Genomic DNA, 23,132 nt, shown 5'->3' with positions numbered 1-23,132 from the left:
ACATCTTCCCAATACCTAGTGTTACATCAGTCTCCCATATCCTCTCAACAGAATAAAATAGGTTGTTCTTGGGTGCAGAGAACACAAAGGCAGAAAAGTACAGTTTTGTACCTACCATAAATGTAGATGTTAGAGTGCTCATACAGCTGCAGTCATAACAGATGGGTTATCCTGCCATTAGGCGGATCCTCGGTCGGCCGAATTCCAAAGTCTAGGTCCGGCATCTGTTGTCGTCGCTTCTTCCCTGACGTCAGTGCGGCAGGGGTATAAAAGAGGCAGCAGACGCCATATTCTTCAGTTTTTCTTGCCAGATGTCAGGTGCCCCCAGAAGGTAGGCAAACATAATGTTATGCAAAGATGCAATGTTGATAAATCAAAAAACAGTAGTTGCAAGCAAATACACCATAAAAGAATACCCCAAAAAGGTTATATGAAAAGTGTTTGTCATAAGGCTTGTCCTAAGAGGGGATGTAGGGAGGGAAACCTGGACTGCAGCTGTTTGAGCACTCTAACATCTACATTTATGGTAGGTACAAAACTGTACTATGTTCATCGTGCATACAGCTGCAGTCATAACAGATGGGTAGAATCCCAAAGCTAAGTAAGGGTGGTAGGCACCAAGTGGAACTAGGAGGGGCTAGGATGCCCTGCAGGACTGCTGTGGCAAAGCCCACTCTAGATTTTGAGTATAGTGGGAGGTGATGGTGCTTGGAGAAAAAGTGTGCACTGAACTCCAGGTGGCTGCTTCCAAAATGTCCTTGGTAGGGACCCCCCTGAGGAAGGCTCCAGAGGTAGCTGTGGCTCTGGTGGAGTGGGATCTGATGCATGCAGGCATAGTTTTTCCATGAAATGAGTAACAAAAGCATATGCAGTGGGCTATCCACTTTGAAATAGCCTTTCCCTGAGCACCTGCTGCATAGGACACAAAGAGTTGCTCAGATTTCCTGAATGGCTTTATTCTGTCCAAATAGTAACAAAGTTGTCTGTGAATGTCCAAGGAATGTAGTAGTCTTTCCCCTTTGTTTTGTGGATTAAAATAAAAGGTAGGTTAAGTGGACAGTCTGATTCAAAGCTACACTGGATACTACCTTTGGCATAAAGGTAGGATTGGTTCGTAAGGAAACTCTGTCCTGATGGAAAATGAAGGGTTGCACAGCCATGAGGGCCTGTAGCTCAGAAACTCTGCATGCTGAGGTGATGGCCAGAAGAAAGGCTGTTTTCCATGACAAGTATTGTAGTTCTATTGAAGAAGCTGGCTCGAAGGGAGGAAGGGTCAGCTTTTCCAATACGAAGTTGAGGTCCCAAGCAGGGACTGGTGGTTTCCTTGGGGGTTTTATATTCTTTGCCCCTCTGAGGAACTGCCTCAAGAGATGGTGAGAGAATAAAGGAGGATCTGTGTTGTATTGTGCAGAAATGGCTGAAGCGTGGATCTTGGAGGAGGAAAGTCCATTGTTTAACATCTCAGCTAGGTACTGTAAAATTTGAGGTATATTTATTACCCAAGGATTCTGTCCCTTTCCTTGATTCCAGGCACAAAATAGTTTCCATTTGGCAGAGTAGTCCTTTCTTGTAGAGGGTCTTCTGGCCTCCAAGATGACATCCTGCACCTCCTTGGAGAAGAGAAACTGTTGGGAAATAAAGGAATTCTCCATGCAGCTAGATTTAGAGTTTTGAGATATCTGAAGGGTTTTGTAGTTGTGCTGGGACAACAGTAGAGGGACTAGAGGTAGGATCCATGGTGGGGAATGTGTCAGGCTCTTCAGGAGCGGATACCAGTGTTGCCTTGGCCAGTCTGGAGCAATGAGAATCATTTTCGGCCTCTCTGTTCTGGCTTTTAATAGAACTTTGGGCAACAGAGGAAGAGGCGGGAAGGCATAGACTGTCAATGTTGCCCAATTGAAGGAAAGTGCGTCCACTTTCCAGGCCTGTGGATGATAGGTCCTTGAACAAAATTTTTTCAACTGGCAATTTCTGTGGGTAGCAAATAGATCTATGTCTGGCTGTCCCCATGCCAGAGTTATCTTTGTGAAAACTTGAGGATGCAACTTCCATTCGTGCGGATCTGTCATATTTCTGCTTAGGTTGTCTGCCAGTGTGTTTTCCTTCCCTGGCAGGAATTGTTCCTGTAGTTGAATTTGCAATTCCAGTGCTGTGTTCCATAGGGTCATGGCTTGCCTGCACAGGGGGTATGAATGAGTTCCCCCCCCTGTTTATGTACCACATCACTGTGGTGTTGTCTGTCCTTATCAATACCTGGCCTGGATGCAGTAGGTCTTTGAAGGTCATAATAGCCTTTTGCACGGCTAGCATTTCCTTTTGGTTGATGTGAAGGTGCTTCTCTTTTCGGGTCCATTTTCCCTGAATGCACTGATCTGTCATGTGTGTTCCCCAGGCGTAGTCTGGGGCGTCTGTTGTGATTTGAGTTGCTTGAGGTACACAGAAAGGAAGACCTGTGTTTCTTTGGCAAGCTTGAGTCCACCACAAAAATTCCTTTTGAAGGCATGGAATGAGTGGTATAATTGCTTCCAAGTTGTGGCTGAAGTTTTTCAGGTACCATTGAAGTTTCCTCATACGCAGCTTTGCACATGGGATTAGTAGGATGCAAGATGCCATGAATCCCAGAGCCTGCAGGACTTTCCTTGCAGTTAGCCTGGTGTAAGTTGCCATTTTTCTTAAGTATTGAGACAGTTGCCCTTGTCTGGCGTGAGGTAGGCCATCTGGGTGGTTGTATCCAAGCTGGCACCCAGGAAAATTTGTTGAGGGTATTAGTTTTGATTTTTTTGTTGACTGTGTATCCCAGAAGTTCAGTTATAACAAAACGCCAGGTGCTGCAGTAGTACGTCCTTGCTGTCCGCTTGGATCAGGCGGTCGTCCAGATATGGGTAGATTTGTATCCCTTGTAGTCTGCAGTAGGGAATTACTGATGCCAGGCATTTCGTAAACACTCTGGGCGCAGTAGACAAGCCAAAGGGCAATGCAGAGAATTGGTAATGGGTTGAACCTGCAAGAAATCTGAGGCATCTTCTGCAATCTTGTCCGATAGGGACATGCAGGTATGCCTCCTTGAGGTCCAATGTTAACCAGCCAAGACTCCTTGCCCAGCATGGGAAGAAGCTGCTGTAATGAGAGCATCTTGAATTTTGGCACCTATAGATATGTGTTTAGGATGGATAGGTCTAAGATAGGTCTCCAATCTTTGTCTTTCCTTGGTACCAGGAATAGTCTGGAATAAAACCCTTGACCTTGTTCTGTTGCAGGTACCTCTTGAATTGCTTTCATGTCCATGAGAGCTGAAACTTATTTTTGTGCCTCTGCCCTTTGAATTTGTGGCAGGTTTGGCATGCCTCTCATTTTTGGAAGGGTGTGAGAGTGGAACCTGTAGCCTCCGTCTATAATGTCCAGAATCCATTTGTCTTTTGTAACAATATGCCAATTTTTTGAGAATGTCAGTTTTCTGCCCAAAGGTGCTGCCATTAAAGCTTTGCTTGGCAGGTGTAGGGGGAAGTCATCGTGTCTGTTTTCTAAAAGACTGATCTATCTTCTGCACCTCTTGGGGTTGGTGCTTGCCACTGTCTGGCTCTGAAAGATCCTTGAGGTTGCCCTCTACCCTTGGGCACCTGTATCTGCCCCTTTGAGGTCTGTCCGTGGCCGGAAAGGACCAATTTTTTGAAGACCAGTTTCTGCTGAAACGTGGAGGCTGTACCTGCAGGAAATCTTTCACTGTTTGCATTGATTTTGCTTTTTCCTCCATTTTCTTTAGCACCTCCTCAGCTTTTAACACCAAACAATACATCTTTTTGAAGAGGTGCATCTAATAATTTAGCTTTGACATGATCTGGTAAGGTTTGCTCTTTGAGCCAAGCATGCCTACGTATAACAGACCCCGTAACAGCAGCTCTACACGAGGCCTCTAAAGCATCAAAACCACACTGCAAGGTATGTTTGCCCACTTGCTCTGCACCATGCAACAAATCCTGCAACTCTTAAATCTGGTTGTTCTGGTTGTGTCATCTTGCTTTTCAGCTGAGATATCAAAAACGGTTGATACTTTAACATATGGAACTGATAATGCCCTCATAGTTAAAGTGGCCGAGGTGTACACCTTTTTCCCCCACCATTCTAAAGCTTTGGAATCTCTCTGAAGGTAATGAGTTTATAGCAGTAGAGGCCTTAATTCCCCTTGGGACCCTGTGAAATTGTTTCTGGGTCAGCAGTATGGCTTCTATATAGGAACTGGTGGGAATCAGGAACCCAGTAATACCGGTCTGGTTTAACAGGAGCTGAAGGCAAAGAATCTGGATTAAGGCTGGCTTCTGTGTACACATCATCCAATATATCTAAAACAGGAGGGATAGCCAGAGGCCTATGCTGGGGGAGCAGAAGAAATTCCCCGAGCCTTTTCTTAGAGTCAGAGTAATCTTGGCCTTCCCATTGAAAGTGTTCCCTCAATGTATGCAAGGCTTCCCCAAAAGAGAAGTCCTCGGGGGGGGGGGGGGGGGGGGAGACTGAGGGAATAGACTCCTCTGCATCAGAGTTTTCGAATGGAGAATAGGCATAATCCTGGTCCTCAGATAGTTCTGAGGTAATAGAAGCTTGATCTGAGGAAGGGTAGTCTTCCTCTAATCTGGGCCTTTTGTCAGAGGGGGTTGAGAACCCCTGATGAGAAGTAATCAAATCCTCAGCCATTTTAAGCATCTGTTTTTTTAGGCATGGTGCCTTGAGAGGGGGGTCTGAGGAACCTGTTTTTTTGGTTTTCATGGCTGCTTTAGATTTAGTGAAGGCCTTAATAGAGCAGGAGGAAGGCCTGCAGACCTCTTGAGAAATGGCAGGCCTGTCTAAATTAGGAGTTTCCCCGCCAGGAGTGGTGTCTGGCTCTGTAGTAGGAATGGGGGCAGAGGAGCCTGTGACCTCGGGTACTGAAGACACCGGTAATGCATTGTCATCGGTAGTCAGGGGCTGCGTAGGTGCCTCGTTGAGTACCGGAGAACTGGTAGTCCGCCTTAGCGTGGTTTCAGTAGGTGGTGCGGACCTCATATGTAGGTCCTTATCTTTGCGTTTTTTGCTCAAAACTGGAGTCTGAGTATCCGACGACATAATATAAATTAAACTTTTTGCCGAAAAAGTGAAGGGCAAACTCCGCCCGACGCTTAATAGTGCGTTTATTGAATCTAGCACAGAAACGGCAGGCCGAGACGTCGTGGTCTGGGCCTAAGCAAGGTATACAGAAAGAGTGGAAATCCTTATGCGGTATTTGCTTCCCATAAGAAATGCAATTATTAAGTTTGTCTGACATCGGTCCGAGGCAAGAAAAGTTTCCCCAACGGGGTACTTGGCTTTCAAGAAGACTTCGGCTGAAATACTTTCGTAAATCTCAGGAGCTGGCCAACTGGCACTTGTGAACTGCTTCAAGCACCGCGCGGCAAGAAAGACTGAAGAATATGGCGTCAGCTGCCTCTTTTATACCCCTGCCACACTGATGTCAAGGAAGAAGCAACGACAACCGACGCCGGACCTAGACTTTGGAATTCGGCTGACCGAGGACCCGCCTGACGGCAGGATAACCCATCTGTTATGACTGCAGCTGTATGCACGATGAACATCTGCCTTTGTACTATTCAAATATGTATTGTCTAAATATTAACTCCACAAACATGCATTATACAGGTGAGAAACCTAGGTACGCAGATAGCCTGAACTTCTACTGCAATGTAGCCAAAGGCGAGGAAATTGTGTGGCCCAACTTGTAAGGTATGGTATCCAGATCCAAGGAAATTTTATTCCTGCTGTACCCAGCCCTCATTAAAACCAATAGAGTGCATTGTGCCATTTGGCATATACTTCACTAGGCACTTACAGCAGCTGGAATGACCTCAGGAGTTTCCTCAAAGAAAATACATGGTAGAAACACAAACTATGTGGATAGTCTAAAACATCCTATCCCGTTACCTTCTCCTACCAACTAGGAAGGAGTGACCTATGCCTGACCTCCAAGGCACTCAAATCCAGCCCTGATGGAGCTGCTAGACATGAGCAAGTCAAACACGAGGGTCACCCAATCTAGGGATAAAAAAGCCCTCAAACGAAACACGCCAGACAGATGCGCCTTAGAGATTGCCTCAAGCTTATTTACATTAAGCAGAGCCCTTCCCAGTCTATGCAGTTTGGATCAATGGATGGAGAATTGCAAATTCACACCTGGGGTACTGCCAGTGTACCCCTGTGGACATGGGACATCTGCAAGATACTCCATGCACAAATCCATGCCATTCTCTTGCCCCCAAGGCCCATAGACTGAACAGTATTGGGTTATATTGGCTGGGCTTGTAACTGCCCTTAAGCCATCTCCTATGAACCTATGAGAGTTCTATACAACTACATACTGCATGAAAGGCAGTCAATTTTTACTAGTTCACACTGTTAAGTCTTGTGTATTCACACTTTTGCAGCATGAAGGGTTAATTGTAGTCCACACTGATGGTTGAGACAATCTAGTGGTGCTTACCTACCCCCAAAAGGCACTCATGACAAGAGAATACTGCAAGTCTTCAGCTGCTTGTAGTCTCCAGCATCCTAGCTAGCCCTGCACATCCCTGCTTTGGCAGGCATAGGACAGTCTGTAGCCCCGGCCTGTATTACTAAGCCTTTCAAAGTGTATTGAAAGGACAAAAAAAAAAAAAAAAAAAAAAGGATGCAATAAGCCAACAGTTACTATCCAGACACTCCCCACAAATGGTGGGGACTAAAGCGGACATATCCAGTCTACATACTCCATGCCCTCCTATTACAACTTTAGCCTTTTTATACATATTAAACATGATCACTAGGTATTAAAGTTCAGGCACTACACAGGATAGGGGCAAGTGTAAATACAAGTATATGCTAAAAGAATGGCATGGGCAAGTTTTTAAGTTTGGAAACCAGACATTACAGTCCCTGACATCTGGCTACTGGATCTTTACACTTGCTTTTAATTTTTGTCATGTCAGCACTTATGTTGAGCTTTCTCATCGCAGTCTAGAAGTTGGTCCAAAAGTGCAAATACAACTATTTTCTCCATAATCTCCTATATTTTTGCTTTAATAAAATGGAAGCACACTGTACTACATACAGTGTAGTATCTGCAGTACCCCCATTTCCCCATGTACCTTCCCTCAGTTCAGGATGCACTGCTAATCTCAGTAATCTGAAACAATACTGTTGTACATTTAGGATATCTCCTTCCCCTTTAAAAGCAGTCAGAACTACCTTTCTGCAAGTCAATACAAGTCACCCAAATTTCAGCTTGCCAGACAGCCCACACTACTCCAGCTTTAGCTAGCTTCTTATTAGTCACAGCTTTTTATCCTGTTCTGTCAACCACCATTCCACCTCTTAAAGTAAAAAGCAAGTCCTCTCACTTGTCTGTGGCTTCTCTGTAACCCAGAATTACTTACGACACCTCCTGCCACACTTAGTTCACTTTTCTGTGTCAGTTTTCCAAAAGTCAGACCTTTTGTATCTTTTAGCTGGAATGTGAACCCTTTACATTTTAGTATTAAACAGCTAGCCAAGGCAATCGAACCTTTCAATCTCAGCACTGGCAGCCAGGAATCAAGATGTATTCTGAAAACAGGCTACTGCAATACCAACGTTTGTTATAGTACAAGATAGTTTACCTACAAATTGGGAGAACTGGTTAAATGATGCAAAGAGAAGGGTATCCAAGCCCTACCCCTCCAAAATAAAGTAGACATGATTCAGTGAAACTTGTCTAAAAGGTTAAAAACAGAATGGTTTAAGGCACTGTGGGACAGGGGATAATGTCCTGACCGCAGTCTATATTTCGCATCTATCACTGGCATTACAGACCGCATCCAACATCACTGGCATTACAGACCGCATAGGGGAGGATGGAGTGAGTGTTCAAAACCAGCTGACTCATCCTAGCAGAGAGGGAATGCAGCCTAGCTTACTTTACTAGCAGAAATGCAAGTGCATCACAATACCAGACTGATCCCATCATGCTTATGCTGCAAATGGTGTTTTGAATGTTCCAGAGGCTTCAAATAGAGGTATGCCTCCTGGGGCATGTAGAGCAGAGCAGAGCATCCAAGGTTGCTGCAAGTGTAGGGATTGGACAGTCCACAGGATTTGCATCTAATCCAGACATTTGGATTCCAGATATCTAATAAAGATAAAACTGACTCAATTCCGCATTTTAAAGGCTACATACTATTAAGACTACTTGCCAACATACATTAATGCCATACGGTTGCAAGTTATAATCAATGGACTGCCATTTATATAAATAATGGCAACAACGAGCCTACTAAAACATGCCAGTTAAGTTTTTTTTTTTATTAGAGTAAATGTGACATATGCAGCAGTAATGCCACCACAGGCAAAAGTATAGTGCTATATTATAGACTGAATATGAAATAAAAAAAAAAAAAAGTGCGCTTGCAGACCAGTGTCAAACTTCAGTGCATATTACTGTAACTTTAGATGCTTCTGCTTCACATAAACAGTCAAAGGTGTACCTTACACATGGTACAAAGACATTGGTAGTCAGTCATGAAAACAGAACTTGCAACTAAGATACAAGATATATTATTGCTATAAGTGCAAATGAAAATATTTCCAGTATACTTTCTAAAACTGGAAATATTGATGTGACCGCATCCTTGCCACAATACTGCAAATTAACAGTGCAAATATGCATGAAAGTACTTGACCTAATGCATAACTGCAAACAATGCATCACAGGACGCAAGTAAAAAGTTTCCAGATGAGACATACAAGACTAATGGAATTTCTGACTATTCTTGCACAAGTGGTCCAAGTCTGCACCAACCGCTGAACTGGCAAATACAGACTGCATCTGAGAGAACAGATCTCCATTTACCTTTCATACTTTTTGCAGTTCACAGCAGTATGTGCTCCAAAAACTGCAGTAAATTTCATAGCATTTTCTATGACATTTGGATAAGTTTCTGTAGAAGCAATTAGAACAGAAATTCAGGAGACTGTTCTCCACATCACTGCTGTGAAGCTCAATGAATTCTAAATGCATGTCCTCGGCAGCAGTGCAGAAATCAACTAAAAAACGGGTCTCCACATGGCTTGTAATATGGTGTTTATGGAAGCCTTCAAATCTTAAGTTTGCATTCATGAAACAAGCTTGGATAGGTTGTCAAAGTACTTTGTATAGTTGAGTTGCCAGTAGGTCTTGTGCTTACAGTTGGGAACAAACTGCTTGGATGAACACATCTGCAACAGCTCCAGCTTTTGAACTGTAATTACATGTTCACAGTCTTGTTCACCCTCTGAAGTAGTCTGCAAACTACTATGCGATATCTGCAAAAGTCAGAAAATTTAACTAAAGATCTTCCAAGAAGATGGCATCATTACATGTTGGTCATGAAGGATTTTTTCACTCAGCAATGAAAATATGCCCAATGTTTATCCCCAATGTTTTTGTAACTTCAAGACTAAGCTGCCTGCGATTTAGGCCCCTTTATCTTATGAAGTTAATTCGCCATTGCCTCATTTCACATACTGACATTCGGTTCTTTCTGCCTTTCATATAGCCTTATTATAGCACAAGGATGATAATTTTAAAATAAACTGTATTCTGCCACTGTCATCTTTGCACTACAAATGGCATGCTCAAGTTGTAGGTTCATAGGTACTTGCACTTTTGATCCAGGATGACCTTTAGAAGCCTAGCTATACATTCTCATGAAGTTTTTTGCCCTCATATTTAAGTATGAATAACCCATAGAGGAGCAGAACATTTGCATGTTGCCACAACCACACGCAACTGCAACCACACGCAACCGCAACCACACGCAACCTGTTCTTTGGTAATGCATTTCCTTGCTACCACGTGGATGGACAAGAGTATAGCTAATAATTAATAATTTAAATAAGAATGAACAAAAGTTTCAGTAAAGAAAGCTTGCAGAAATTCCTCCATCTCGGCCCAGAAAAAATAAAAGGATGACCATTCAAGAAATACATGAATCCAATCTGCTTCACGTTCTTGTAAATGCCTCCAACTCAAAGGGGTACAGTTTCCATTCAATGGCAATTCTATTTGGGGTTACAAAAGCTCTGCAAAAATTTCCATGTAAAAATATGCCAGTATTGTGACAAAGATGATAAACAGATTATGTGAACCAAGATGCAGGACCTCAAGAATTTTTAAATTTACTTTATAAAATTCCTGAATGTAAAAGTAGTTTTATATATTAAAGTTTAGGTTCTTTAAAATGTGCATAGATATACATATTTACATATCAATTTTAAAACTCATTCAAATAAACTAACCAATCTTGAGAGTTTAAATTCAGTAATAAGCTGGTTTAAGGTTTTAACTCAATACATTGACACCAGCAGCAGACAAATCCCTTTGTCTCCCAAAATTCTAGTGTAGTATTAACTATTGAAAGACTGCAATACTGAAAGGGATTAGATATTCCATGTGAATTAGAAAGTTTGCAGTAAGTATTCTGAATCTATATCATAGGAAATACTTTCTATTGTAGTTGATTACAAAGCATGTCAAAATAAATTTGAAATGCAATACTTATGCGAGTTATTCTTATTAGTTTAACTGTAAATTTGAATTAATTATATTCAAGATCAGTATTTTGAAGCTTTTACATAAGCATCTACATCTGGAAAACTCCCCTTGGATTCCACGGTCTTAAGTGATGCAACAGCTATTCTAGATTTGTGAACCAAAGGAAATTTGAGTGGATTTTCCCAATTTGTTGCTAATCTGAAAGTGATGCTTGGATTATATACAATAAATCACAGAAAAGAATCCGTAGTTGGAGTCCATCCTCAACTACATCATTTCTAACATTCCTTATACAATCTATGGACAGTGGAAAATTTGATACTAGACATTCTATTGAGGTAATGTGTGCCAATGATGTGAATTAAAGTAGATATCTTCCTATAAAATTAGATTTAGTCCAGAAATGGTTGTGAAAAAAGTTTATATTGTAGGACTCAGTTCAAGAGTGGTTTCAAAATTGGAGTGTCAATAGAATATCAGCAAATACCAAGATGTTATTATTGGATATATTTCTAGATCTTTAATATTTTTGATTGTCAAATTAAATTGGCAAGAATTTAAATTGCTAACAAATAAAACTGGAGAGAGTGAAAAAACAGTTTGGTGCCTCTAGTTACAGAAATGTAGTCAACCCTTTTTTAAATATTTTTAAAAAATCTAATGCATAAAAAAAGGGAGAAAAACTTATGGAGAATTCAAATGATTATAGGATTTTAAACAAGTAATCCCAGTTTTTGGAATCAAATGCTTATTCATATTCGGAAAGAAAAAAAAAAAAAAAAAAAGTTAAGTCTGTGTGTCCGATATAAAACCTGTTTCATCCAGATTACTTGTGTTCTGGGCTCTTTTATTCCATCAGTAAGGACAGATATGAAAATCCTGTAAATTGTTATTTAAAAGGGAAATGAGCCTACAAGATAAATGTGCATTAAAAATTGTGTTATTAGGGAATATTTCTGAGTGTAAAATCTTATTGGAGTGAATTTCATTTTTGTAAAAGGATAAGATAAGGAAAGTTTACATACATTTTCAAAATTATCCCATTTAGTCCTGAAGCTTTACGGACTACTCTTTTGATGAATTATACAGTGATGTACCATGTGTTTCTGTGGTGAGGACTTAAGTCAAGTCTGCCTCCCAGTCATGGAGGGAGAGCCATCAGTTGGTAGCCCCACAGACTGGTGCCTTGCTAGGTTTAACTTTATCCATTACCCATTTCACTTGCTCAAACAGGTCCTTTGTTTAGTGAAAGGACCAAAGTTTCAGCACTATAAAAGACTTTGCAACCTCTCCAACAAATACAGCCAGCTGAGCAGTGTCCAACACCAGTACTTTCATCAAGGGCCAAGTTGAACAGTGCTGTCTGTGGACAGGTTCTCTCCTCATCTTCAATGGTCCAATGTTAAAGGCTCAGATTGCCTTAGAATATTTGCAGATGTGGCCTGTCCAGAGAAATTCTAAGGCAATCTGACAAATTCCCCAACTGGAAACAGCTTCCTTTTTGCTATAACTGACTTGACATTTCACTACTGACTTGCATCTCCGAAGAGTGACTGATGGCTCATTAGTAGCTTTCTTCAGGGCTTTTACAGTCAGTTCTCAGTCCAGTGGTACTGTCAAATTTAGCTGCATGCTTAGTGTAATGGCACTGTGAATATTGGACAAGACAGGCAAAGGCTGCCAGCCTAGTCAAATAGAATTTAATACATAATTCTATCATTTGTATAAATGATAAATACAGGCATGTTTTTAAATGAAAAACACACTAAAATGTTAACTTCACGATTGTTACTTTTTCTTTACAGCAAAGGGGGCAATGTAAAGGCAAGCCTGTCAAGCCTTTCAAATGAGTCTTGAAATTTTATGACATTCTTTGATCTTTAAAGTTGATTCCGGTCAGGCTGCGTCTACTGTGTTAACCAAGGACCAACTGCTAGAGTGATTATGTGAAATGCCTTTTAGTGTTGTATTCTCCTGTGCAAGTGTTAGCTTGCTAAATAATGGAGTTTGTATTAACCTGGGAACTCACGTGTCAAGATGATTCAATATGAATACTGGAAAGTGTCAAAACTGATGTAATCTGGGGAGGACCCAGAGATGTTCGTTAGTGATGTTTTATAAACAGTCTCAGAGATGGAAAGCATTTTGACTTTGGACATCCAACCCAGTACTGCTTATGCTCTATGTATGCAAGTAGGATTGTAGCACTGTCCTCTAAGATTAGCTAAAGTCAGAAAGTTAAGTATTTTTGTGTGTAATCAGACCTGTCCTACTGTATTTTAAGTCATCGGTAAACTCATCTCTGGTGTAGTAGTTTTGTCTCGTGTTTTAATTTCTTAAATATTTTTAAAACTTTCCGTCGGTGGCTGCTTTGTGTAGAGATAATACGCTGCATATTTAGAGTTTACTGGTCTCAGTCACTTCAAATTAAGTCTAGAGACTGTTTTGTCATACTACCATTGGATATTAACATTGCACAGTAATAATTGGACACCTTTTTAAGGGCCTTTTAGTAGCCGATATTAACTGGGTGGTGGCAGCAATTACTACCGTATAGTCTGGGTAAAGGGGCACAGTTGGAGAATCTGTGTCAGCCTTTCCCAGGAGTGTCTGTGAAGTTGTATAAATACTTCTCAAAGTGTGTGTGTGCGTGCGCACGTGCATACGCGCGCACATGTGCGTGTGTCAGCTACTTGGCAGGGACACAAAGCACTGCTTGGACAGAGAGGGTACTGGAGTTTTAGCTTGCCCAGTTAGGTTGACCTGGACCCTATAGCTGTGCCAGTGGGGAGTCTTATTGGGGACCTGGTGAGCAAGGGAGCAACCAGCCCCAGTGTGACTGATCTCTGTATATACTTAAGGGAAATTGCACCTTACTGTGCGTCAGTTATACCTTCCTCTTATGAGGCTACCTCCCTGGTGTTAGCGGTGAGGATTGAGGCTCCTTGCTTGATGGGCCAGGGCACAGTAGTCACAGGCACTTTAGCTTTGCCCAAGGAAAACAGTTTTGGAAAACTGTTTCCTGACAAAAACACAAAACACCATGCTGTTAAACGACAGACTGACCTTTACTGCCATTCTTATCTTGGGAAACATTTTCATGAGCATCGCTGTGGAAAAAGAGATGAAAGTTTATTCCAAACTACATATTGCTCACCCACCAAGCCAAATCAAGGATCAGTATACCCCTGCTAAAAAGCACATTTCTCAAGTACACTACTGCTGCTTGTGATGAACACAAGTTAATTCCACAGTAATTCAGTTGCTGCCAAGTCATGCAAGACTAAATGAACCAAACCACTACATTGTTTTGCAACCCCAAAGAAATTTATGCCACTGCAGGCAGAAAACTGAAGGATCACAGTAGAACTGAAGAAACCATCTCACCATTTGATAATACAATCAGCAGTACAGGCAGTGGCAAGACTGATCAGTTCAACTGCAGAGAAAGAGTTGCTCTCAAATAATCCCCCCCCCAGTACGCAGTTATCCACAGCAGGTGTAGCAACATCCCTAAAACACCCCAGAAATGTGAGCTAACTCTTGAATAACTCCCCCAAAAGTAGTAAATGAGTGCACTGAGTAAGCTAGCAATAACAAATGCAGGAAATCTAAAATATGCATAAGCATATGCATACTTAATCCATGAACTGAGCACAAAATTCATCCCCCTCCCACAAACATGGTAGGTTACTCAACACAAAGCAGAAATAAGTCTGTCAAATATGCAATCTGTATACAATATGCATACACACCAGTGCACATATTCAAACACCTACCACCAAATAAATATCCCCTTAAAATAAAAAAAAAGTGATACAGGCTTGGATATCAAAACAGGCTAATTCAAGCTGTACCCTAAACACCCCCACCCAACCTCTTGAAAATCTACAATGGGAACAAAGTTGCAGAACGAGCAGAGAACATGGGATGAAAACCTCTAATGGGAAAATTCTGTACAAAGACAAAAAATTACGAGAGTACTGTAAAGAGGACCGAAATTAGGGATGGATTTCCAAAATTGCTCTTATAAAGTCATTAGCATAACATTTTGCAATTTTAAATACCGTTTCTATATACATAAAAACTTGCAACAGGTTTTATGTTGGCATGCATTTTCTCAAAACTGTGAAGACGGACTAACATTTACGGACTTCAATCCTTAGACAGAAACAGATTACTAGCAAGACTAAAAATGGATGCATCTCCAATAGTACTGTAACCTCAAGACATTTCTCTAGAAATCCAAAGACCCACATGCACAGACTTCAGACAAGCATACATCAGTCCTGCAAACAGTCAACTCATAAACCAATACTACACAGATGCAAAAAAGCAAACAAGTTATATCTAAAACACATTCATGCTCATACCGTCACTTTACTTCAGATGCACACATCATACCTGAAAACATGCGACTCATGCACAAACACTGCATTCAAGTAAACACACTCAAGACTAAACGGTACATATAATGCTAAAGCAGGAAGGATCGTGGCCCAAGGGCTGCTTGTTGAACAACCCAGTTCAAAATGCCATTTTGAATACAAGAATCTCAAATACAGGACAAGAGTAATCTTGTATACAAGAGTGCAGCAATATATAAGCAAACTGAGGCATCTCAAATCAGATTGCACAATCCTATTTTTCAGTGACCTAAACTGAATTTAAGCACAGTAACTTCTGTACTGGACATCTGTATCTAAAGTCCCTTTATTTAGAGGGCGTTTAAAAAAAACTGTGCAGTGAAGTTAAGCAGTCAAAGTGACTGCCAACCAAATACAGCACTGCTTTTGGAATAGAAATGCGACAGCTAATGCAATACAGCAGTTTTGCTGCCAAAATACCATTACACTGCATAGCATATCAAAAATAAAGCGATGCTGCCCGTTTTTAAAATTGAATGACAACTTGCATTTCATCTGAATATCTTCAGCTAAATTTATGCCTGCACTAAGATTTTTATGCACAACAGTTAACATTTATATGCACATTTCACTATTTACTATTCTCATGTCAAATATCAAATAGAGAACTACATTCATTAACTAGTTGCCGAAAGGTGTCCCAGCACAAGCCAACTTGTATCCACACTGCTGCCCTGGATTCAATAAAAAAACTGTACAATAACCTTCACTTAAAAACACAAGTGATCTGTATAGGACATAATGAACATTGTGGATGAGGTAATCTGCAGCAATAATGCAGAACATCTGTCAGGCAAAGAACATCTTCCATGGACAAAAATAAGCCAATAGAGAAGACTAGACAGTAGTAACACATGCAAGGATACCTTCAATTAAGCATTAATGGATGTGTCACATTGGCAAACCTAGGCCAAAAAGGATTCATAAGCTTTTACCACACAACTTTGGATGTCCTACAATCTGCGTAACCAGAGTTCATAAGTCTTCTGCCAGGAAGATATAATTTTGTACCGACTGGACATTAGACTTCCCAGTCCAGTCAAAGTCAATTCTTCTATGAAAACAGGCTTCATAAGTTATAGCAGTTTCCTTACCCAAAAAACACAAGTGGACCAATGGAGTACATTCAACTACCATTTTGTCCACTGCTCTGGTTACACTTGATGGGTGCCTTCCATTTCATATTTTTTGTTTTATTCATTCTGCCAGTCAACATTGCTCAAACCATGCGATACTCCTTTCACCAGCTATAACATTACAAGTTTAAAATATAAAATATCTTCCATTTATTTCCAGGTTATTCCCAAAGAGTTCGCTGCTGGTTACTGCTGCCCAGAAATGAAATACAAGATGGCAACCAACTTAAATAGTTTTATTAAATGAACTAAAAGTAGGACACTGCTGATTTTTTTGACCAATTCTATTTGGATTGTCTGAAATTATTCCATTTCATAAAGACTACTCAGAGGCAATCTCTGCCTTGCATACAAGGCTATCTCTGACCCGGATTTATTGCAGATATGTAGCATTTCCAAGTCAAATGGTACACTGGCTACTCACTCTAAAGACCTTAACTTGGTATGTGACATTAATAGGACCTGTTGGAGTGACAGATTTGTCTGCCAGACATTATCACACTTTTGGAGCAGACTCCCGCTTCATGTCAGAGCACCTCATTGACCCTTTTCAAATGCAAAATGGACACCTGGATAGGTAACCAAATTCACCTGGGGGTTCCACCTGTGTCCCTCCTGGACCAGGCAATAGGTGCTGATCATGGAAATAAGGGTATAATTTGGGTAGGCTTGTAAGAGCTTTAGGGCCATTAGCCTAGTAACTTCCTATGAACTACCTGGTTAAATTACTAAATTTTGAAATCTTGCAAGTAACTTATTACTTCAGATCCAACTGCTCACCCCCCCCCCCCAACTTTCCTTTCTAGCAACATGTGGTGTTAAATGTTCTGATCAGTGGGTATAAGATGCAGACAATGAATGAACATGGTCTTTGGATGTAAAGTCTCAGATGAGGGATCAAAGCTCAGATGCAAATTTATGATAAACTGCCAATCTTAACAGAAGCCAAGTCTCTACTTATAGCAGCTCTGTCAAAACAAAATGAAAGGCCGATTTATATTACAAATCAGCCATTAAATGAGAACCACACCTGCAGACTAACATTTTGGTGTTTCCTACATTTTTCCAGCACTCTGGGACCATTTACAGGTTAAATATTTTTATACGTCATTGCAGAGTCTGACCACATGGGGTCAGATGACATTGAGGAGCTGGAGACTGCAGCTAGCTTTTCCAAGGCAGGATAAAAAGTTTCTTGAAAGTGAAACCACCACAGTGCAAGTAAGGTACTGTTCTAGTAGAGAAACAGTATCAAAATATGCCATATTGCTTATTTATAGTAGGACAGCGAAGTTGAGCATTTAATAGAATCCTGTTGTAGTAATCGTTGCTGAAATAAGCTCAGTTTGATTTTGATACGTGCTTCCGTATTTTGAATTTTGCACTTCTGCCGGTTTCGGAAAAAGTATGCAGCTTTGTAAGTTTGAAATACTGAAATTCGAGATTTCAGTATTTCGAATTTACAAAGTGGACCCAGGTGCACACCTGCATATGTAGGTTCGGACTAACTTAAGTGAACAAGTTGATCTGCTGTACTCCTTATGAATTTCAGACAGGAATTTACCACCACACTGAAACATTCTGTAAGGTCTTTACTTAGCTCAATACAGCTGAACCCCTGAAAGCCTCTATATTTACTATTAGACTCACTGCAAACAGAATATGCTCCACTTCTCAACTGTCATCTTGGCATCCCATAACACTACACTACTAAAGAAAGTGTACCAATTTAAATTTCTGACTAAAGCGAGCATCTCTTTAGTGATAGAAATGTTAGGACTACAGCCTTTAAATTGCTTTGTCAGAATTACTACTTTCAGCAGAGGTAAACCAGAAGATAACAGAAATACCAATCACCTCCTTATATTTGCAAATTCACCACCATTTTTCAAACAGCTACTTTAAGTGTTGAACTAATCACAGCATTTGGAGCAAAACAAGTGCATTTATTTAGTGAAGTTACCATGACTCCACCTATACAATACTCCCAAACAGCTCTTTTCAGTCTTTTACTAATGTTTTTATAGTGTCAGTTATCTAAACGGACTATCCTATACAAGTCTATTGGTTTTCATCTTCTCTAATCAGCACTTGTCATTTTTCCAGAAAGTACAGTTATGTAGAGTCTTACCATAACAGTCCTCTTCACGCTTACAGTATTCTTCACCAGAGATATCGCCTGCCAAGGTGAGTCCAAAGTCTGGCCAGTATACCAAAGCCTTTAGACTTTATAGGTGCCGTACATGACATGTATGCTCCCCCATCAAGGCATAAAGGTAATGTACGGACACAAATGAAGCCCCAGGAGGAAAATACCATCTGGGACAACAACATGTACATCCAGAAGGAAAAAAGGAAATGGAACCCCTCAACTAGGAGGGCAACAAAAACAGAGCAATAATTAGAACAGAGGGGGCAGGAGGGAGGGATTGAATACTGGAGCAGTGAAGAGAACATCTACTGTTACAGTAAGATTTTACACAATCACTGTTGCAGTATTCATACAAGGGAGAGTACAAGAGCTTTAGAGGAAGCTTGGAAGGAAGGCATTGAACAGCTCCCTACAAACCCATGCAGGATAACATTGACAAAGCCTGCCCTGGCCATATGAAGCTTGTAATGTTTAGTGAAAAAGTGTGAACAGAGGACCAAGTAGCAGCCTTAAGAACAAAGTGGTATCCAAACCCTTGTAGGCACTAGAGGCAGCAACTGCCTTATAAAATGCATCTTTTCATGGCAAATGAAAAAAAATGTCCTTCGAAATCCAGGACATGGTCTGCTTAGACAGTAAAAAGTACAGTTGTGTACACCATAAATGTAGATATTGGAGTGTATTCACTGTTGCAGTCCTCACACATGGGTTATCCTGCTCACCCAGATCCCAGTAGTACTCAAGTCGGCCTGAACCAGAGTCCTTGGTATACGACGTCGGCTGGCACCAGTTGTAAAACTGAAGTCAGAATGTCAGGTAAAGAGAGGCAGCAGACACCATTGCCTCAGTTTTTTTTTTGCCTCAACTGTCAGGAGCCCCCAAAAGGCGGCTAGCCCAGGAAGCACCCTGGAGACATGTCATACAAAATATATAGTCTGTGCCTTAGGAAAAAAGGGGGGGAATGGAGGGTGGGAAACCTGGACTGCAATGAATAAATTAACATCTACATTTATGGTACGTGCACAACTATTACGTTCTTAGTGTTTCACTGTTGCAGTCCTCACATATGGGAGGATTCCCAAAGCCCAGGAAAAAGAAAGGGTGGAGGAAGGATCACAGATTAAGGGCTGGTAAGAAGGCCCTGCAAAACCAGCCCTGGATTTAGAAAACAAAGGTAGATTGTAATGCTTTGTGAAAGTATGGACAGAAGACAAAGTAGCTGCTTCTAGAATGTCCTTAGTAGGCACATCTCAGGAAGGCTGCAGATGCACATCAAGTGCAGAATCCTTTCCCCTTTATTTTGGGGATTGTTGAAAAATGTAAGCAGTTGAATAGACTGGTTAAGGATCTAACTAGAAACTACCATAGGCATGAAGGAGGAATTAGTTATCACAGAAACTCGATCAGAGTGAAAAATAATGAAAGGTTCTACTGCCATTAAGGCTTGCAGCTCAGATACCCTTCTAGCTGAAGTAATAGCTAAAAGGAAAGCAGTCTTCCAGGATAGAAACTTCAGATCTGCGGAGGCAGCTGGTTCAAAGGGAGGCAGAGTATGTTTTTCCAGGACAAAAATTAAGATCCCAAGCAGGAGTAGGAGCTCTTCTGGGAGGTCTAAAATTACTAGCTCCCCTCAGGAACAGTTTCGTCAAAGGGCAAGAAAAAATGGGTTGCTCAAAAGAACAAATGAGCCGAAACTGCTGAAGCATGAATTTTGATTGAAGAAAAGGAAAGTCCACCATTAAGCAGTTCTGCTAGGTAGTCAAGAATGAGGGAAAGAGGAAAGTCCACCATTAAGCAGTTCTGCTAGGTAGTCAAGAATGAGGGAAACAGAAGGATGAGAAGAGTCTTTAGCCAGCATCTGAGAGCAAAATCTCTTCCATTTATATGCATAGGATTTTCTGGTGCTAGGCCTCACGAAGAACTTCAGCCACCTGTTGGGAAAGATTACGTATTAGCCAGGCAGTTAAATGCAGAGTTTGAGATTAGGATGAAGGAACTCCCCCCTAAACCAACAGATCTGGTACCAGGGGAAGATGCCAAGGCTGCAGAAGAGGGGATACCAATGCTGCATGGGCCAATCTGGAGCTATCAGAATAGCCTTTGGTTTTTCATCCCTTATCTTTAGCAGCACTCTGGGAAGAAGAGGCAGAGGGAATGCATAAACAGATGTGTCCATGGGAAGGAAAACGTGTCCACCCTCCAAGCTTGGTTGTGAAACTCCCTGGTACAGAAAGTTGGAAGGAGAGGACTGGTGAGAGAAAAGATCCACTTGTGGGGTGAGTGATGCGATGGAAAATGTGAGGATCCAGAACATGTCTGCTCAAATGATCTTCCAAGGAGGATAGCCTCCCTGGGAGATACTGGGCTATTGGATGCAAGCCCATGGATGCTGCTATGGACCATAGTCTCGTGCTTTGTCTGAACGGGTAAGAGCGAGTCCCCCCTTGCTTGTTGATGTACCACGAGTCCCAGGGTAGAGTAGGTCCTGGAAAGCCAGCAAGGCCTGCTGCACTGCCATCAATTCTTTTAAGTTTATGTGCAGATGAATCTGCTGGCTGCTCCAAGTCCCCTGTATGCTCCTGCCTTCCAGATGAGCCCCTCATGTAACATCTGAGGAGTCTGGTGAGAGTCTGGCTGGCAGGCAATGGACAGAGGCAGACCCTTGTTCCGAGAACAGTCTGTCGCCCACCAGAGGAACTCCATTTGTAGACAGGGAATCAGGGGAAGAATAAAGTCCTGTGTGTGTGTTGACAAAGATTCTTGAGGTACCACTGAAGTGCTCTATGACGCTTTGCATATGGGATCAAAATACATGAAGCCATGAGCCCCAGCGCGTTCAGGAATTGCCTTGCAGAGAGCTGGGTCATACTTGCCAAGTTCATGAAGTAAGACAAAAGATCTTCTTGAAAACAGGAAAAGAACCAACTGTATTACCAACAACAGAAACAGTAAGTGAGTCCCAGCTCTACTTTCAAAGTCTGGTTAAATTTATTAAATAAAGTTCAATATATTTACAAGAACAGTTCTCAATCTCTAGCGCCTCGGCCAACAGCCTTTTCAGAGTAAAAAAGTAGAGCTGGGACTCACTTACTGTTTCTGTTGTTGGTAATAAAAGATCTTCTTGCTTCTGTTGAGGGAGGAATACCATCTGGGTGGCTGTATTCAAACTTGCTCCCAGGAAAAAAACCCTTGTAGGAACCAACTTTGACTTTTCATTGAGAGTGTAACCCAAAGAGGAGTGTTCTTCACAAAAAAAATAATTTTCTAGTGGTTCTGAGGAGTTTGCTTGAATGAGACAGTCATCCAGGTAAGGATAAATTTGAACGTTTCTCTGCCTGCAAAAAGCAATGGCTGGAGCCAGGCACTTGAACTCTGGGAGCAGTAGATCAGCCAAAGAGCAATGCTGAGAATTGAAAGTGTTGCTTCCCAGCCCTGAAGCGAAAGAACTGCCTCCAACTTTCCCATGTGCAGATAAGCCTCCTTTAGACCCAAAGTTACCATCCATGAATCCTTGTCCAGCATTGGTAGTAACAGTTGAAGGGTGAGCATCTTGAATTTGGGAATCACCACAAAAGTGTTTTAAAATAGACAGATCCAAAATAGGGTACCAGATGCCCCCTTTCTTGGGTACTAGAAAGAGTCTGTAATAAAAACCTAGGCCTGCTTGACTTGCAGGAACTGGCTCAAAAGCCCCCATAGTCAGTAAAGAAGAAATATGAGTTTCTACCTCTGCCCTGAGTGTTCTGGGCATGTCTGGGTACCCTTGTAAAACAGGAAAGGGGTGAAAGTAAAACTTGTAACCTTGGTTTACTACACTGAGCACCCATTTGTTGTCTGTGATGTTAGACCATACCTCTGCGAACCTGGCTAACCTTCCCCCAAAGGAAACCCAAGGCCTGCAGAGGTAGGCACAAGAAAGCTGAAGGTTTGCTTTGGTGAACTGGCTTAGAACTCCCCAATTTAGCAGAATGCCATTGCTTAGCACTTTGAGGGGCAGAAGGTTGCCCCTCTGGAAGATCTGAAACCCCCTATGCCTAGAGCGACTGCTTGCTAGGATCAGGGAAAGACCAATTCTTGGAAGAATAATGCCTACTAAACAGAAGAGGCTGAACCTGAAGGAAATCTTTTACAGCCTGCATAAATTCTGCCTCATCCCCCAACTTCAATCAGTACCTCCTCAGCCTCATTACCAAAAAGCCTGTTCTTGTTCAAAGGAACATTTAGCAATTTAGACTTTGGTTCAGAAAGAGGCTGATCTTGGAGCCAAGAATGCCTTCTAATTATGCAGGAAGCCTCCAAAGTGTAAAAGCCACAATGAAGTTAATGCTTATTAGCTAAAGTGGCAGAATTCAGTAAGCCTTTTAAATCTTTTTTTTCCATCATGGAAGGAGTATCTCCAAGTTTAGCCTTAACAGCCTCCAAAGTATGCTGCTGATACTTAAGCATGTGAAAAAGAATTCATGGATCTAATGGCAAGAGTTGCAGAGGTATAGACTATTTTTCACCCCACCTGTAAGGCCCTAGACTCCTCAGAAAGCACAGGGTTTTTAGCAATAGCAGCCTTAACACCCTTGGGGTGTTGTGAAATAATTTCTGGATCAGCAATAGGGTTTTTAAAAAAAGGAATTTGAGATTCAGGAAAGTACAGTTGTGTACACCTACCATAAATGTAGATGTTAGAGTGTCTTCACTGTTGCAGTCATAACTGTAGGGTGTTCCTGCCGGCAGGCAGCCCGAGGTCGGCCAGAATCACAAAGTCTGGGTCCGGTGTCGGCTGTACAAGCTAGTACCCTGACGTCAGTACGCTCTGGTGCACAGCCCTCAGCAGACGCCATCTTCTCCAGCCTTTC

At 41.6% G+C, this 23,132-nt stretch overlaps 1 protein-coding gene across 1 annotated transcript in view; it reads right to left on the bottom strand.

Annotated features, from left to right (window-relative positions):
* LOC122793104 (annexin A1-like) overlaps positions 1-23,132 on the bottom strand; it is a 301,760-nt gene that overhangs the window by 96,179 nt on the left and 182,449 nt on the right. The window lies entirely within an intron of this gene.

Source organism: Protopterus annectens, chromosome 2.part0, assembly GCF_019279795.1.
Source record: "Protopterus annectens isolate FY-2018-M chromosome 2.part0, PAN1.0, whole genome shotgun sequence".
Lineage (NCBI taxonomy): Eukaryota > Metazoa > Chordata > Ceratodontiformes > Protopteridae > Protopterus > Protopterus annectens.
This window is presented reverse-complemented; position numbering and strand designations above follow the sequence as displayed.